Source organism: Conger conger, chromosome 17 (genome assembly GCF_963514075.1).
Source record: "Conger conger chromosome 17, fConCon1.1, whole genome shotgun sequence".
Taxonomy (NCBI): Eukaryota; Metazoa; Chordata; class Actinopteri; order Anguilliformes; family Congridae; genus Conger; species Conger conger.
In genome coordinates this window covers 27520761-27540332 of record NC_083776.1, presented here as the reverse complement: position 1 = coordinate 27540332, position 19572 = coordinate 27520761, and the positions used below count along the sequence as shown (strand labels likewise).

General features: G+C 41.1%; 1 protein-coding gene across 1 annotated transcript in view; it reads right to left on the bottom strand.

The window, feature by feature from the left end:
* Positions 1-19572, bottom strand: part of LOC133116480 (dTDP-D-glucose 4,6-dehydratase-like) — a 56946-nt gene that overhangs the window by 12952 nt on the left and 24422 nt on the right. The window lies entirely within an intron of this gene.

Here is a 19572-nt window from a genome sequence, read left to right as displayed (position 1 = left end):
GGACAGCATGTTTTCGGGGGGCATTCATATACTGGGGTTCATGCCCATCTACTGTAAGTCCACCAGTTGTCTAGCTCTGAACTTCAAGCTAGAAGCTATGTATCTGCCATATGTATCTAATGTATTTTTGCATGATGAACAAGGTCTCTGAATTTGTGAATGAACGAATGAATGAATGAATGAATGAATGAATGAATGAATGGCAACAGTACAAAAAGTTCAAAATAGGGTCTTTGACCACTCCTAAGATTCCACAGAGTTATACCCCATCCTATTCTGGTCACAACCTTCCTGACACTGGGAAATGCTGGCCAAGTTAAGATATTTCATCCTTATCATGTGCTTTGCTTATCCAGACTTTTTTGTTTTGTACTAAATTATTATTGAAGTTTTTATTGTCAAATCTTTGAGTTTGGAGTTAACGGTTGCAACATCATGTGGGGAGTAAGTTTAGCGCTGCTCACGTCTGATTCACAATACACCCCAGCCTCTCTAAAAGACCTCTACACCTGCCGCAGAGGTGGCCACTCTGTTCCAAATGGGAAGACAGAGAGGCAGATATGGTGAGGAGAGAGGAGGTCATTTAGCCTTTGAAGCACTGGAAACGAGAAACCTCTTTTAATAGCATTTCAAAGTGGCGCCACCAATGAAGCTGATGCTTAATTAGCGAAACAATCTACTTTATTTCCATGTTAATGGCAAAATGCATCCACTTACTTAACGGTTGTGTGAATATCCTTTTAGCCGTGTTGTGGCCTGCACACATGTGGCCTGCACATGTATGAAGAATTATTCTTCTTGCACCATACCAACGTTGAATTTAAGCAGCATTAATGGAGGAGGGCGTTTGTTATCTTAGGCTCATCAGCTGATGTGTATCAGGTGACCAGTATATGCTGTTCTGTTCTTTTCTCAGGTTCACCAGGTTGTCACCACCAGTGTGATTATTCAGTGTGATTTTGTGCCTGTGTTCATATCCTTGGTTTTCTCTAACCAAGGTCTCAGGCAAGATGGTGGAGAAGGTCTGGTATCAAATCTGGACCGCACCAGTGCCAACTGGGCCTGGAAGCTCCACAGGGCAATGCACAATCAGCTCTTGTGTCCAACAGGGGTAGGAGGGCTTCAGTCAACAGGGTCCATTGCTCCTCTGCCCAGCTTGTTTCATAAGATTACATTAATGGCATTTGGCAGAAGCTCTCATCAAGAGCAACATACAGTTGATTTAGACTAAGCAGGAGACAATCCTCCCCTGGAGCAATGCAGGTTTAAGGGCCTTGTTCAAGGGCCCAATGGCTGTGCGGGTCTTATTGTAGCTACACTGGGGATTGAACCACAAACCTTGTGGGTCCCAGTCATGGACCTTAACCACTACGATAAGCTGTTGGGCCACATCACTTTTAAATAAACATGAGAGCCACACACAATATTGAATATGTGCAACCATTAGAGTCATATTATGATCTGTGTTATCACATTCATGGGCAAAGTATTTACTCTGGCTCCAGCAAGTGACTGGTTCCATTCCCAGCTTGTGTCAGCCCTATATAATTAGAAAAATGGCATGTCATCTGTGCAAATGACAGCAACTGCACCCATGATACTGTGGGGTCCTACAACCGGACAAGATTTGGACAGGGCATCCACACAGCGTTCTGTTGCTTTCTGAGAAGAGTAGGCGCATAAATGCTAGGTAACCCTCGGAAAGCAGGACAAAGTGGAGTGGAGTGCAGTGCTTTCCTGTGATCTCTAGAGGGCGGTATTGCTCCGAGAGTAGTTTGATTTGTGCCACTTGTTGTTCAGTCAGTCAGGTGTGTCAGTCAGTCCTACCCAGAAAGATTGTGAAAGATACGGTGTACAATTACAGAGGTACGGACCAGACAGACACTCCAAGAGCAACCAGAGATAATCCTTTCGAAAATTACGTCCGTATAATTACTAAGTCAGTTATTAAATTTGAATGATACATAATTTGGACGTTGCTGATGTTTAGTTAATAAACATTGGTAGATGTGCATTTAAGTCAGGGTGGCCTGACTAAGAAACCTCCACAAAAGGTTGGCCAAAAGATAGGCCTACATTTGAGGCATAGCATGTGCCCTCACTAAGCACTTTATTAGGTATTTATTAGACTTATTAGACTTCTACAGCTGTAGCCTATCCACTTATTATACTTATTATGCATTGTGTGTTCAGAGACGTTCTTAACAAGGCATTTCTGTCTGCAGAACTGCTCCTCACTGGATTTTTTTCACCATTTTTTGCAAACTCTAGAGACTAGTGTGCGTGAACATCACGGGAGATCAGCAATTTCTGAGATACTCAAAACACCCTGACTGCCACCAACAATCATTCCACGGTCAAAGCCACTTAGATTACATTTTTCCCCATTCTGATGGTTGATGTGAACGTTACCTGAAGCTCCTGATCCATATCTACATGATTGTATGCATTGCACTGCTGCCACAAAATTGGCTGATTAGAAAGTCTCATGAATATGCAGGTGTAATAAAGTAAAAATGTTCCTAATAAAGTGCTCAGGTGACTGTATATGGCCTTGGCATTAAAACCTGTATGGAATTAATCTGGAAGCTCTAGCCTTCTTTTAAATATGATATGTATGTATAAATCATATAAACATCCAAGTAATATGTTTATGGATGCAAAATTCAGTTATTAATGATTTATTATGCAATAATAATAGTACAATACCTTATTAAATCTTCTTAATTTTATGATTAAAAAGATCAACATATTCCCCATGCCAATTAAAAATAAGCCTCTTAGCAAGAACTGGTACAGGAAACATGCAAGAAAATGAACATGTGGGTTGCATGCAGAAAGTGATCTCCAAATCTAAAAGTGAAATGCATTTTGCTGTCCTAATTACCACAGTTTTATTCTAAGCTATTCCTGCTAACAATTCACAGGAAAATGATGTTATATTTACATATGGCAATTTAAGAGCAAATTGCATGACAAATACTACAGTGAGACACTAAAGGACAACAATTTTAACTGATGTTAGACATTTCTGGACAGCCTATGATGCTCATTAAATGAACTAATTTGGGACCTCATAATCACTAATGATACCATTAGACATGGTAGTTATAAATACACTGGACCTGGGGCAATGTGAGAACACAGTGAGGTTGTGTCAGTAAAGAGACCTGTGTAATACTGATGATGATCCAAGGTGCATTTATGAGAAAAGACTGACAATAAAACTCCACACAAAGAGTTCACAATAATAATAATGACTTATATAAATATAAATAGAATTACTATAATTAATATTATTGTTACTATTAATAACAATAATATTAATAATGTGAAAATAACGTGATACTGGCTTCCAAAACAAAAATCTCCTTTCTCTACTCAAACCATAGTATTGGATAGTGTTAACTCTCCCTCTCCTGTTGTGATTCCCACCCACTTCTATGGCAGCTTACCGATTTACATTTCAGCATAATGGCAGCATTAGAGGAAGCACAAGGCAGGCCTGATAAGTTACAAAGTGCTGGAGGGTAAACCGGGTAAGAGCGGTTTTGCAGCTATTTACAGCACTCAGATCCTTAAAGTACTCAAAGCTTCGGGAGGAAGAGATCAGCTTCTTTTCTCTCTTTTTTTTGCAGTTGGTGTTTTCTGCACAAAACAAACATGATGTGTGGAGAGGGCGGGAGGGAGAAAGAGCGAGAGCGAGAGATAGAGGGAAAAAGAGATAGATGGATAGAGAGAGCTTGCTGTGCTTCAGCTTGCTAGCCAAATAGCATTAGTCCTAACAGATATCCTTCACTTCCATCCACACGATTGGATTCTCCTGCACAGGAGACCCACAGTGTGCATTAGGTCTTCCGGTGTAGTTCAGATGATACGGCACAGAACTTTCGTCTAAGATTGCCAGTTTGATTGCTGGGTTGGGGGTGGTTATACACTATTGTACACTTGAGATACTTGAGCACTTGTTCTCGATTGCCTCTGCAAATATCCAGCTTTGTGGATGGACAATATATCAGCATAGGTACAAATGTGTATTAATATACCCTTCTGTCTTCTATGCAGATAGATTATAATTTATTATTTTTTATGGAATTATATGCTACAACTTGTATAGTTAATGTGTACACTGTCTTGTTCATTTGACAGCGGTTAACACCATGCAATAAATATAACACATGAAAAACATGTAAAAAAACAGGAATCAAAATGGACCCCACTGTCCCCGGATTAGTGAAAAGTAAACGTTGTCAAATATGAATCCAGTCAAAATTGAATCCTGTACCCATTGGTTTCCAGGCTTTGTTCAAATAATAATAGTCATAATAATAATAATAAAATCAATTCAGCTTCTCTACATTATTTATGAAGATGTTTTGACGGTAGAGTTCTTGTTACAAACGGTTCAAAAATGGGCAAACCCTCACAAAAGAATTTTTAAAGTAATGGCATTTCTCTCTTATCGGAAATGCTTTTCTCTACAGGGTTGCTCCATTTGAAATGCATTTAATTGCAAATAAAGAGGAGGGCTTGGAAAGCTTGCAGTGTGGGGTTTAAAGCGATTTCTCATCTGTGGCAAGTGAGGGTATTCAAATGTGAAGGGGCAGTGTGAGGCAGAGCAGTCGTGCTCTGAATAACCAGCCTTACCGCAGAGTCAGGGCCGAATCCAGAGGTCCTCTTCACTGCCGGCACAAAGGGGCGGATCTCCTTTCTGTTAGCGCACCAAAGTTTTAGTGAATAAACTAAGCGCACAGCTGTCCGACAATACAGTACCAGCATGGAAATGTACGTGTGTTTATTTACAGGGATAGGGGGAAGTGTCAATCTCTCTGGCTGCCCACTAGCCTATCAATTCCATCACATGCCTGTCCATGCCAGCGTCCTTTTTTGGTGTATTTTTATTTCCTTTTCATGTTTTGTGTTAGGGGGAGCGCTGCCCGAGGATTAACCAGTACTATTCAGCTCATGCCGCAGTTGATGTGGACCTGTTTGGGCGTGTAGGCCTACCTCCTGCGAACATGCCCGTTGTACATCTCCAGACCGGAGAAAGAAATTGTCTGAAGAAAGTGCAACCTTGAAACTTTCCAGTAACGCTTTGAATTATATTTACCCCCTCAACAAAGATTTATACATATTTATACAAGCCCAAATGTTAAATGAGGGAAGAGTCAGGGGGAAAAAAATATTGGAATTGCAGAGGTAAACTATATGTAAATGCCACAAAGTAATAGACTTGTAGTGCGAATCACACCATTTTATCTTTAATTTTGCTTTCACCCCCTCCCCCTTCCCCCAACACACCCCCTTTTCCTTTGGCTTAAAGGTGCATCTGAGATATGCATTTAAGCATATTCAGAACACGGGGCGTGAAATTAAATGTGTGGCAGAGTGAGAAAAATATACAGACGCTGGAGATTCCTTAAAAATAGACATTTATGCAGATGGAGAAGAGCGGAATCATTTGCGGCGGGATGACCCTCTCCGCACGCATTTCTCCCCTCACTGTTCTCCCCTAATCTCGCGCTGTATCTTCCTTTTCCATTGAACTCGCCAGTTTGCTGCTAAGCAGCCTTGTAGATAAGGCGAAGAGCTAAAAGGAGACGGCAGAAGGGGCTCACTGAGGCCGTTTCTATTGCACTTTCACCCAAGGCAATGGGCAGAATTTAACGGATTCCTTCCAACATATGTTTTTGCCAGATAAGTAAACAGTGTGTGTCGGAAATGAAAAAAAAAAGCATTTGCAATTTAATGACATTACAGCTCCCAGCTTAGCCCGCCGTGCTGCGAGACGAGCAGTAGTGAAAGGGTAGAGCGGAAGAATGGTAGCGGGTGTCATCAATGTTTTTTTTCCCCTTTTCCTCGCAAGAAGCACTACCGAATTCTCCTTATTCTTTTCATCCCCCTTTCTCTATTCTATTCCTTCCTTCTATTTCCTCCCGTCGTCTTTAGGTTTCCTCCTTTCTTGTCGGGATGAATTTATCTATTATTTTATTCTGAGAATTTGCCATTGTCCCGGCGTCCGATTCCTTTCCACATCAGATATCCCCTTATGCTAAAGATCCAGGCACGCTCAGATTCGCTTTACCAATTCCCCTTTCCCGGGGCCGCCTTTGTCTGCCGCCATCAAAGCACAATGGCCAGCTTGGCATAAATACACCGACTTTTAAATGTTGTTATGACATTCAGCCTCTGGGAAAAGGCGACAAAACAAAACCCGTTTGCGGTTTAAATTTCAGAAAAAGCAACGGATCCGCTTTGCCTGACGACGGTTCCTCTCTTTCTCGCGCGCTCCGACAGCTGCCTTATTATAGCAGTGTAATTGTGCAGGAAAGCAGATTATGAAAGCGTTAGGGTGTACTCCTTGACCGTGCGCTAATGTGATGAGAAGTTGGGGGACTCTCTTAGCGCATGCTAGGACTCCTTTGGCATCGGTTTTAATCTGCCTTTGGTATTAACTCAGTTAACCGGTTTGTTTGAGTCCGGATCAATTGCTCGCTCATTATTTTTACAAGGGAGCATTCTATCCAATGCGCTTTTCCCAGTGTTGATCTCACATTAAACATGCCATGTAGCTGCACTGCCAATCCACTCTGTAAGGGATACGCAGCAGTCAGGAGCCCCAGGGTCGGAGGAGCAGGTTATAGAGAAGTGGCTGAGAAATCGGGTCAGACACACATGCCAAAAACGCCAGAATCTCTCCCTCCCTGTCTCTCCCTCTCACTCTCTCCCTCTCAAATGTCATCGCTGGAGCTGTCCAGCAATTCAGGGGAGGAAATAACCCCGTGGTCTGTGGGGGACAGATCTCAGCGCTCCTGTTGCCTTCATCTACATACGCTCCCAACTATTCACACACTCCTCTGCTCGTTAGGTTAAAGCATATTTATGCCCCAAGGTGTTTGGAGTGTGTACAGATCGGTAGGTTTGTAATCTGCAGTATGCATATTAGCTATGAGAAGATAAGTCCCTTGTTCAGCCCTATTTTACCCCATGAACCTATATGAGTCGCAAAACACGAAGAACTGCCTCTGGAACATAAACAGAAACATTTTTTGAAAAGTGTCACGAAAAACCATCACACAATGCTATATTGTGCATCAAATCCCAAAATGGAAAACAAAGTTGGTATGGAGCTTGCGTGAATATATCTATTTTGCAAAACTACACCCCAGTGTGGTGAGTGATATAAGAGTAAACTTAGTCTGACACCTCCAGCTGTTGACTTTGCACTTCCATAGTGCCCTACATACATAAATCTATGTCTCATTAAGTTGCATCCTTGTCAAGTTGGTGTATTTTTAAACATGCCATTCTTAATATTATTTTTTCACATTTAACCCTGTTTGAGCAAAACCAAAACCTGCTGTGTCTCTTGAAAGTTTCTGCAAACACTAACCACAAACACTAACGATAGAAAAGTTGATACTAGTTTCGCCTACCCTAGAACCCTGTTGTTATAGCTTAATTCAACATGCAACCAGACTTCTGTTTATTTAAACAGAATTTAAATTTACTCTAGACTTACGATATGCATACATAAACCAATTGCATCTGCATAAAGTCACTATTTATGTCACTGAAAATGTTCATATGTAGAGCAATTTGTCAATAGCATAAGTCTAAATGACACAGTATATTCAAAATGAATGATACCTAATCCTGAAGGTGGAGTCGACTGTTGCTTCAAAGAGGGTCTTAAGAGTCAAATAAACTCAGTTCCCATGTGACATTTAATTAGAAGACTGGTACACTGCAGCGTGGTGCTGAATGGCACAAGGGCTTCTGTGTGTGTGTGTGTGTGCATGTGCTTGTGTGTGTGGGGCAGAGCGTATGTGTTTGTGTGCTGATAAAGTGTGCCCATGTGTCTGTGTGTAGTAGTCAGGGAGTGTTTGGTTCTACTCAAGCTCACTATCACCCTCTGCAGGATAACAGGGATACTACATATGGATGTGTGACCAGTGACCACAGTATCAGTTAAAACAAAAGCACAGTGCAAACATAAATCTCAACATAAATATGTGAGTTTACTACAGTCCTTTTCCCATAATTTATTTTCTTACATTTTCCTTGGAGAAGATTCCTTGGGGCATATTATATGTGTTCAGAGGCCATGGAGTTGGTCTGAGGTTGTCATTAGTGATTGACTTCTTTATAAAAAGGAGAAAATATCTTTTCAAGTCAATTCAGGTAATATGTAAGGTTGACAGAGATCCAGTCAGTCTAATCAGCAGGTAGCAGTGAAACGCCCCAGATGTGCCTTTTATTAAACACACCACACCTCTAATGATGAAACATTCAACAGAGCCACACATGTACAGCACCATACACAGTTCTGCTCCAAGGCAAGGATTAGCAAGGAACTATCCACTGTATCATTGGCCAGTGATCTCTTTTGCTGCTGTTGTTAAAGTATGCACTATTGCAAAACGTCAATGAGAAATAAGCCACTTCACATGTGAAATCCTGCTGAAATTTTAATGAAGAAATTTAATTACGTTTTTTCTTTTTCATTTAAATAAATGCTGGGAGAGAGTGATAGAGAGAGAGAGAGAGAGAGAGAGAGAGAGAGAGAGAGAGAGAGAGAAAGGGGGCATAACAGCTCACTTATTTTGAGTGGTGCTGCAAGTGTATGCGATTCATTCGTCCTCATTAAAGGTGCAATCTAAGGCCCTCCAGATTCCTGACGTAATAGCCAGTAAAATAATCTGCTTTATTGATAGGCACACGTACCGCAGTGCCAAGCAGCTCCCAGGTACTTATCTACTGCCCCACGTTCTGTCTTGCAGAGGGGGATATAATTCTTTGTGACTGATCTCCAGGGCATCATCTCTTCAAGTTCATTATTTCTATTTTCTGATAGATATATTTTGCCCTGAAAACATTGAGAATTTAATATGAAAGGCTGAAAATCTCAGCCAGGGGACATCTGGATCTGGAACAAAAAATGATTTTTAGCAGGCTGAGACCGGTTTCTTTTACCACCACGCACCTTCGTCTTCATTTATGGATGTAGTTATGTGGTAATTTACGCTGGTATGCATTTTTTATTTTATTATATTTTATATATGTATGTATTTGTTTTGGTGGAGGTTTTTTTTGGGTGGGGGTGGGGGGGCTGCTAATCAGTATGTTTCCTGAACCTAAAAACCAAAAAATGTCTTTCCCAATTTAAATGATTCAATTGTTGCTATGCGATAGAAGGAAGTGGCATCTTGGGAAGTGGCATCATCTAGTTGGCATTTTCATTTTGAAAAGTGACTGGTGAAATGGAGCTTTCCTTCATTTATTTATTCACAGATCGCTTATGAAACACAGTGCTGCTTTCAACCTCTAGTTCTGTGTGGTTTGTACCAATACAATGGCTTTCATATTGGCACGGCACAGAAAAATAATTTTCTACCTTCAAACACAATTTTGAAGGCTGTATTGTGAAATCAAATATTTTAGTAAAAAACCTTGGTGTTACTATTGCCCTGGATCTTTGTCAAGTGCATAAAAAACATGAAAAGAAATTCTCTATTTTCATTTATTTTTTATCTCTAGAGGGAGCCGTGGTGGCATGCAGCTAAAGTACCGGACCTTGATGTATACATCAGTTTGTTACAGTTGTACACCAAGCACCGGGGTTTGAGTCTGAGTTTGGCCGGCTCTCGTGGAGCGGCATAATCAGCTCACCGCCCCAAGGGAGGGTGAAGGAGGCATGTTGTTCTTAGGCCACTGAAGGACGGGGATGATAATTGGAATAAATAGGGTACAATTGGCTTCCAAATTAGAAACAGAAAGAACATATCCTTTCACTTACGGAACATAGCTAAAATTAGGGACTTTTTATCAGCAGGGGATGCAAAGACACTGATCCAGTATTTGTTGCATCTATATTACATTACTGAGATGCCCTGCTATCTGGCTGCCCTAATGCCTCGCTAAAGAATCTCCAGCTCATGCAGAATGCAGCTGCATGCATCTTGACTAGGACTAAGAACTATGAACATATCACTGCACTGCTAGCTTCCCTGCACTGGCTACCTATCTGTTAATTGTTATAGGACAGATTTTAAGGTCCTGCTTCTGACTTTAAAGCTCTTGTACCAGTTTACCTAACTGTTTCACCTGGAGCTTCAAATTCATCCCCCTACCCTCTGAACTCCAGACTCTGCATCTCTCCCTATGGACTTTCTAGTTTACCTACTAGTTTAATACATTAAACTTATAGGCCACCAGGGGATGGGCATGCCCCTATTCCTCTCGAGATTTCTTCTGTTTGGGGGTTTTTCTCCCCAAAAGGGAGTTGCTTACTTCATGTGCTATTTGGGGGCTTAGGGCTGATATGTTCTATTCCCTTCTGTATAACTCTGTACAGCCTACTGTGAAAAGAGCTGTACAAAATAAATTGAATTGAATTGCAAACTTGCCAGGTAGAGGACACAAGTGCACGTTGTCCCCACATATGGTGAGGGAGGCCATAAAGACCCCAAGGATCGCAGTTTAATGATTGCAGAGACTCATTCAATGTTGGGGTCACCAAGTCTCAAAAAGAACCATAAAATGACACCTCCATAGCAACAAACTCTTTGGAAGGGTGGCACAAATACAGCCCTTACTGAGCACAATAAACAAAACCAAACAAACCTCAATGGAATTGACCAAAGAGAGTGCTATGGTCAGATGAGACCAGAATTGAATGTCTTGGCTGTACACACCATCAGCATGCTTGGTGGCAAAAGTGGAACATATACTGTACAAGGAGAAGCACCTCATACCTATTGTACATGGCAGTGGTCACTGATGTTTTGGAGATTTTTTGCTGCCAGTAGTCCACGGTCACTATTTAAGATCAATGGCACAATTAATTCAGCAAAGTACCAGGAAATTTTGAATTCCATCAGAAACCAGTGGTCTGAACTGAGGAGGGGTGTCCATAAGTGCAAGCTCAAGGATATCAATGATTCTGAAAAGTTCTGCAGGGAGGAATGGTCAAAAATCCCTCCAAATGTGTGCTCAAAAATAATAGGAAAAGACTTATGGCTGTCATCTTTGCCTGGGGTATTTAAAATATTTAAGTATTAAACCAGTGGTGCCAATAATTGTGAAACCTGTTTTTTGGGGAAATTCCTTTTTTATTTAAAATGGTAAGACTTCCATTGAATTGTTAATAAAGCACAATACTTTACACATGTTGGGAAATAAAGCTTAAGCGAGAGGGAGACTTGTTTAGTTGTCTCAAACTAAAACACAGCTGGCTCTTCTCCGGTTGATGACAGTGATCTTGCTTGTCCTAAGGTTGGCACTTGCAAATCAGCACTGAAATTCCAACAGTGTTCCAACAGAGATCAATGCTCGCGAACATGTCTGCCTGAAAAACCCAAAGACTAATGATTTTATCATCCCATAAAATCTTAATTCCCAGCAACAGTGACGATCGCTCTGATAGTGCAGGTGCCTTAAAGCAGGGATCTGACAGTTCAAACCAGTGAATGCTGGTTTGTGGAGTCACTCATCACTTGTGATTTATTGGCTAAAGAGTTCACGCACCTGGTTTCAATGCATAAATATGCTTCTGAAAGGAAGGCACACACTGTGGCCCTACAGGAAATGCATCTGAAATCCCTGGCTTAAACAAATGGTTTATGGCTCACGCCCTTCAATGGGCCATCAGTACCATACATATCAATATCACCAGCTGAACATAATTAAGGCTTATGCTCATATAAATAATTTATAAAAAGATTACCTTTGAATTGTTATAATAAATGTATATAACAACAATAATAATAATAATAATAATCATCTTCATCACCATTATCATAATCTGTTTAAAATGCTCCCCAAATAGCTGAAAATCTACTTACAAGCTCCATATCTCAGGGAAATGGCACTGTCCAGAACATGGCTTCTGTAACTTTTTGGATGCAGGGGAATTTGGGATAAGAACAGACAAAGACTGAAGCAGTCGATGGGCGTCCATCTTGATTAATTAATATTTTCACCACCCAGGGAACAAGGTAGCGGGCAGCAATGGGTCCTGCTCGTCAAAGAGGTTAACCTTTGTGTGTTTGAAATGCTGAGCATGGAACCAACCTCAGCAAAATAAAGAAAAAGATGCATTCCCACCCTTTCATCTGATAGCAAGGCTTAGCAATGCAGTGATTCTGTGACATGCACTTTTGAGGTGATGACCAGAAAAGGATTATGTGGTATTTTAGTTCAGGATCCTCTACACACAATTCTTACTCGCATTCTGTGCTAGCACAGAAAAGAATACACTGTTCTGCAGGAAATGTGTATGTCGGAACGATTCAGAGATATACAATAACCATTTGTGTTGGATATCTGAACTTCTTAGACTTAAGAAGTTCTCAGAAAATGGTAAGAAATACATTTTAAATCCAAAGAAAGTGGTTTCCATTGTGTACATGTGAGTGGGTGTGTGTGTGACTGGTGTCCATCCTACCTTTCTGAAACTAAAATGTGCCTACCTTCTCACCACAGGTTCGTAAATTGTGGACTATGATTCCAAAAATTCAAAAACACCTCACTTTCTGTCATATGTAAACTGCTATTGTTTATTTATTTATTTTGCATCATGGAAGACCAGTCCTTTTAATTGTTAACTTGACGTTGCTTCCAGGTTCAGCTCTAGCCCATCATCATCCCTTCCTACAACACAGTATATTTATTGCAGAGATTGTTTTTAGTGCTTAAAAAATTTTAATTTAAATCCTTTGATGTCCGGTGGAGAGTAAAATACAAACATTTAGGCTTACGGAAACAGCACAGTGAGGTCAGATGTGCCAGTCAGTTGAGATAAATGCTCAAACCACTGCTAAAATGCAGACAAAAGGAAGTCTGCTTCAGGTTTCCCCTCAGTTGAGATGTAACCCGAGACTCATTGTCTGTAACTGGAGGGCGGAAGGACAGTCTTCTCTGTTAGCTGAAACCAAATAGTTGTATAGTCTCCATATGCACATGGGCTGCATTTGTCATCATTGAAGGGGCTAAGTATCTGTTAGTGTTTTATTGACCAAGAAATAACTAGCCTGGTATTATGGTGCTATTTGACACACCATGACACGGACCACTCAAATGAAATTCAATGAAATTAAGTCAACTCTCTCTAACCTCCTCTACCCTCCATCTCTACTATACTCCTGTGTAGGCTTGCAGAGGGCATATGGACCTGCCAGTCATCTGTTGGCAAGGCTGACTTCTTCTTGTCTAGTCCCCCTGCACTCTCTCCAGTTTGTTTCCCTTATTACAACATGCATCATCCCAAATGGCAGGGCGGTGAACTGATCTGCTTGTTTCCTCCTCCTGGAAAATCTCTCTTCGAATTCTGTCTACTCCTTTGCATTCCACATTGTTACTGTTATTCCTTTCCCAAAACTGTTGATTGTAGTCCTTTCCTGGACTCATACTACACACACACATACTGCTGGGAGACTACAACATCCATCCTCCCAGGCAGGCGGCTTCCTCCCTCTACTCCCCTGCCCTGAGCCACCCTGTACCCACAGAGCAGGAACTTATCTGGATCTCATCAAACTGAGAAACCTGCCCAGTTTGAGCATTACCACCCTCCATCCCTCAGATTACCACCTTCTACCTTTTCCCTCTCACTTTCCTTTTAACCCCCAGTCCCCTCTTCCCACTCCTACTATAACCTCACGTGCATGATACAATCCGTGTCATTGTTGGCCAAGAGAAATTTGATTTAGCATTCGGAATATATATAATATATAATATACTGCATTGTCATGTGTAAGAATCACAGAACTGTAGCTCCCATTTTTTTCTGTGGACATTAAGCACAAAGTTCATTAGGGTTCACCATAAATGGCCCACAAACAGACTTCACCTCCTTAATATCATTCCAGAATGAGCCATAGTGGACCCAAGAAAACGACCCACTCTTCCTACCACACTTCAAAAAATAAAACCTGGTTCTTTCTCAGAGTAGTGACTTCAGAGCAGGGAGGCTGTTTATTTGAACACGAATATATATAGACTTTTTCATTTCTTCCGGTCACCCAGGGCAGAGAGACATGTGGTTTTAAAGTCCTGATTTGACACGTTAGGTGTTGTGGAAAAGGTGCAATGCGAGATAATTTGAGGCATTTTCCCCCTCCTGAGAGCATGCAGCAGTTAAAGTCACAGGTACCCTTCTGGAAATGACAGCTAATGCAAAATATAGCGGGCATACAGTCATGGAGCAGGTCTGTGATGGTGAGATTGCTCCAGGAGTGGCTTTTCACACTTTGATTAAGCCTAATATGAGCTGGAGGAGCTGTTTCCACACACACACACACACACACACACACACACACACACACACACACACACACACACACACACACACAAGCACCTGGAGCAGGTCTCACCATCCTGCATATACACCTGTCCTGCTGGAACAGCCTCAGACTGCAATTTTTTTAATCTGACAATCCACGGGGTGGGGGTGTCTGTTTTATGCCGACAAGAAGCAAGAATTCTGATTAAAATTTTTTAAAAAGGTTTACGTTGCGTGGTAGCAAATAAAAGGAGAGATCCGGAATTGCAGCTAATGCTGCTGAGCTCTATGGATACTCTGTAGCCATATCTGCTGCAGAAGTGGATGTGTTTCTGAGGGTAGCCTGCAGGTAGCTCATGTCTTCAGAACCGTGCGCATATCCTTCCATTCAGCACAGCGGAGAGTTGAACCAACGTAATGTATGTATGTTAATTCACTTAATCTTGCCCTTAAAAATCTTACAGGCCCTTTGAAGGAGACAATAATATCAGAGCGATGGAACTGGGTTCATGAAAATCGGGGGGAAATATAGCACAGGAATCTTCTGATTTACATAGACCTACCATTCTCATAATATTGTCAATTGTGTCCCAGAATAGCGAAATAAAGGCCTATTTTCATGTTACCTGAGCATGTGTTTCTCTCATCAAAGAAAAATGTGGGAGACCAGTAGAAATGATTACTTTTTGGCTGCTTTCTTTTTTTTAAAGAAAACATCTGAAACCACACTCTTTTTGCCCTTTTTTAACCACTTCAGACAGAAGCTGAATGGACGGCATATTTTCAGCTAGTTGACTGTGAAGTACAAACTGCATAAGGTTTTGGGCCCTGCTGGATGGCAGAGACACTGTTCTGCGGTGTACACCAGCCCCGGTGCCGGTGGGGACCATGTTCGGCAGAGCATTAAGGGGGCGACGTGGCTCAGGCAGTAAGAGCAGTCGTCTGGCAGTCGGAGGGTCACTGGTTTGATCCACCGCCCGGGCTGTGTCGAAGTGTCCCTGAGCAAGACACCTAACCCCCAGATGCTCCTGACGAGCTGGTCGGCACCTTGCATGGCAGCCAATCGCCGTTGGTGTTTGAGTGTGTGTATGAATGGGTGAATGAGAAGCATCAATTGTACAGCACTTTGGATAAAGGCGCTATATACATGCCAACCATTTACCATTTACCATTAGTAGCTGCTGCATTACCGAGGGATGGCGGGATTCAGTCGGCCTGGGTGCCGACTGAACAACAGCAACCCCCTCTGGTTAGCTGGCCACCAGCAATCTACCTAAAAAAGCTGAGTCTTTCTTTGATTCGGCCTGTGCTAGCTGAGTCTTTCTTTGACTCGGTCTGTGCTAGCTGAGTCTTTCTTTGACTCGGTCTGTGCTAGCTGAGTCTTTCTTTGATTCGGCCTGTGCTAGCTGTGGCATGAGATAAAGCAGCAGTCATTACATGTGAATTTCAGACCCTAAATATTCAAAGCCGAGAAAGAAGACTTGGCTCACACACACACCCATGTTCTAAGCCCACATTTACACCCAAGGGCTTTTTCACTTTTTAGCAGCTAGTAATCTTCAGAGACATTTAGGGTCTGAAAGATTGTATTTTCCATTAATTAATAAATAAAATCTTTTAAAAATGGATCTCTCATAGTGCCCCTGCGAGTGAAAACACACTAGGCTTTTCTTTCTGACAGAATTATGTTTGTGCAAGGTCACATTACAAAATTACAATAATAAATTCCAAAAGTCTCCCAAAACCATGCTATCCACCAAAAGCCGTCAGTCCCAAACCCTTCTGTTCTGCTGGTCAACACCAAGCTCACCCCACCCCATATTTCAGGGAGCGAATGAATTACCCCTGCTCTGCTCAATGTGCTACATTATTTACCATGTGGGAAACAACATAATTAACATGCCAGGGCAATCATTAAAAAAGGAAAACTGGCATTCTAAGCCTGAGGGAGGGGGTGGTTCTTGGTTAAAAGTGAGACACTGTGTGATTGGCAAACTAGTTCCCTTGAAACATAAGGGGGATCGATTCAACAAAACGGCAAAGAGCTGGTCTTCCAATAGCAAATTTACAGGCAGGGTGACTTCTGTATTATCTGCATTTTCTCTTTTTTAATTTGTGCTTGAAAAAAATTATTTTGTTTAACCTTGTCATAAAAAGGTATCACTTTTTCACATCAGTGAATGCATTACTCTTAAGCTCAGGTCAAGACGCTCTGGAGTTGGACTGCACTGGCCTTCTTGTACATTTTAAAACTCAGAAGCAAACAGTAATTCACCTGTAAAGCCCTATTTCTGTTTGACCGTGAACACACACACACACAGTCACATCCTGAGTGAGCATTCCCACTTATCGCGGGGCTAGCTGAGCGTAGCCAAAAGCATGTTCAGTGAGTGTGGAGGCTAACCCGGCACTCTAGCTGCAGTGCGTGCTCCGAACCTATTTCAGTTCATAACTATGTTTACCACTTGAATGCTCTTTTACTGGCTGAATCTACAGTCTATATTTTTCTGGGTTTTTGATTGATGGATTCAAATCATGCAATGTTTTGCTACAAATTCTATCCACAAATCTTGCCAGTTCAGAGTACCCGATTCTGTGCCTTTCTCTGCGAGAAGTCTTACATAAGCCCAATTTTCATCTAAATATTTCACCTGGCAATTACCATGTATGGACTCTAATAAAAGTAATTACATGGACTGTATTAATAACGCCCCCAGAAGAGAAAGCATTAACAGTTTGATCATTATGTTCATGTACAAAGTGAGGCTTGTTACAACATTACCACAGAAACACATATTTAAACAAGTAAATATTCCACCAGGCAAGGTGTCACTCATCTAACTATAATGGTGTTACAGAGGTTTTTCATCCAATGATCAGTTCACCTGTAGTTATTCAGAACTATTGGTCTGTACGGGTAAAAACAGTTCACCTGAAGTGATAAGAATACCTGTCGCAGTAGGGACAGCTGACCTGTTTTGTAGAAAGGAGTTAACTTGTAGTAGTTAGAACAGTTCCCATGTAGCAGTAAGAACAGTACAGAAAGATTATCTGTGTGACAAGGAATAGTTCACCAGTAATGGGGTCATTGGAAGGTTAACATGGCCAAAAACATTATTGTTGTAACATTATTAAAAAGGTCTCATACCTCCATGTTATCTGGGCCTATTAGACCATGGATCACTATGTATGCAGATGAATACACACAAAAGAGAAAAGGCCCAGCCAGGCCTCTTAATAAATGGAGGACTAATATTTTTAGAATTGCGTGCATCTTTTCATCATGTTGTTGGTACTGGAAGAATCCATTCTTTCCATTCTGCAAAGAGATTCTAGTCCCCTGCTCTGAAGAGACACTTCCAGATAGGAGCTATTCATGGGCCCTGCCTTTATTATCCCGAATACCATCCAGAATTCCTCCCTCACACTGCCTGCAATTAACAAACCTGGAGCAAAAAGCTCATCTTTCAGGGGAAGAAGGGGTAGGAGTTGTCTTGAATTTGGAGTAAGCCATAAGGAGAATCTTGTTGGTTTATCTCCATGTAAAAGATAAAACCGGCCAACCCCACATCCACACTCAGCCAAGTTACCATGGCACTAAAGGACAACTATTCTTGTTAACTGGGACCACATATACACGTCCCTCCCCCCATACATCACATTCTTCTGCAGTTCCTGCATGAAAGCCCTCAGCCAGGGTAAGTCACACAACTTAGATTTTACATTCCATCCTGTTTGCACAGCCGATTATTTACAGAAGTGATTTGAGTCAAGTACCTCATCTGAAGCCCAAATTCTAAGCCTAGCCCTCTACCCCCTAGGACTCCCTGCCACTACACTTTATTCTTGATGTTCAGAGTCACACTTGATTGGGAATATTTCAAATATTTTAGAAGTACCCAGGGCACATTATTTATCTTAAATTGAGGGGTGGCTGGTTGTCGATGTGAACAGGTTGCAGTAATTTATGGAAGACAGAACATTTTAAAGGCAAGGTCATTTTCATGTTCACTTTGACATCATATAATATTGATGACCTGCAAGGCCAATTTGCCCTATCTTCCTTTCTCTCACTCTCTCTCTCTCTCACTCTCACTCACTCTCACTCTCTCTCACTCTCTCTCTCACTCTCTCTCTCTCTCACTCTCACTCTCTCTCTCACTACCTCTCTCTTGCTCTCCACCAAATGAATCTGACTAAATACTTGTTAATAATGGGGGTGTAAAGTGTGTTTTCATTGATCATATATGAAGTCTCAGTTTCCTGAATATACTGAATGTCTCTGCAGGACTCCTTAAGGACAAACAGTGATATTAAACCTGAATTACAATGCTCCAAAATACAAATAATATGTGTGAGGACATATTCATTCATTCTGGTGAAACAATTATTCTTTTAGCAAGATCTTAAATTATAGAATTCCACAGGTGTTGTCGGTACACATTTGTTTTCTTATCTTTAAATTCATACCTTTACAAGTGAAGTGCATCTGTCACACTGATTACAGCACGTGGAAAGGTGTTATAAACGTGCTTAAAATGTAACATATTCTTATTAACATTATTACACTAAATTGTTATTGCTACATTTCTATATGGAATTAATATCTATTTGAGTTGTAATGCAATTCAGATAACAAATCTCTAACCTAAATCTCGACAAAGATTCTATCTATTTGATTTTTTATTATTCATAAAAGGGAAATGAAAACAGATGCATCATAAAAAGAATAATTCGCAAATGACACATTTGCTATATTAAGATAATCTCGTATTCACCACGATGGTGTTATAATAAAAGCAAACGCGCTATTCGTCGTTACCTTAATGCTGTCAGATCTTTGACCTCCAATTCCAAGTTCATTATGAAATTACTCTGAACAGTCCTTTCTATTTCTCTACGTAAAAAAAGTTTTTTACACAGAAATTTGCATAGTTGCATCTCCACCTTTCCCATTCACTTCCCATTGTGAGAAGGGGAAAAGCATATCTATTCAAAAGGCATTTAGTCCATTTCTTTCTTGGCCGGTAAACCTATTCATCAATTGTTCTGCCTTGTAGATTTCATTCTAATGCTAATCTAGCGTGTTAAATATCTTTTTGTTCCCCTTTCGTCGTTTTGTCATTCAGTTTATCCAGTTTTGGTCACCCCTTTTATTTATTTATGCGCCTGCTTCTATTCATGTTCTCATGTATTTTTTATTATGTTGTTTCACTGTCATGCAGTGTCAACTCACTCCATTCAATGCCGGCTACTCGAAGGACTCGGGGGGACAAAGCGTGTACACA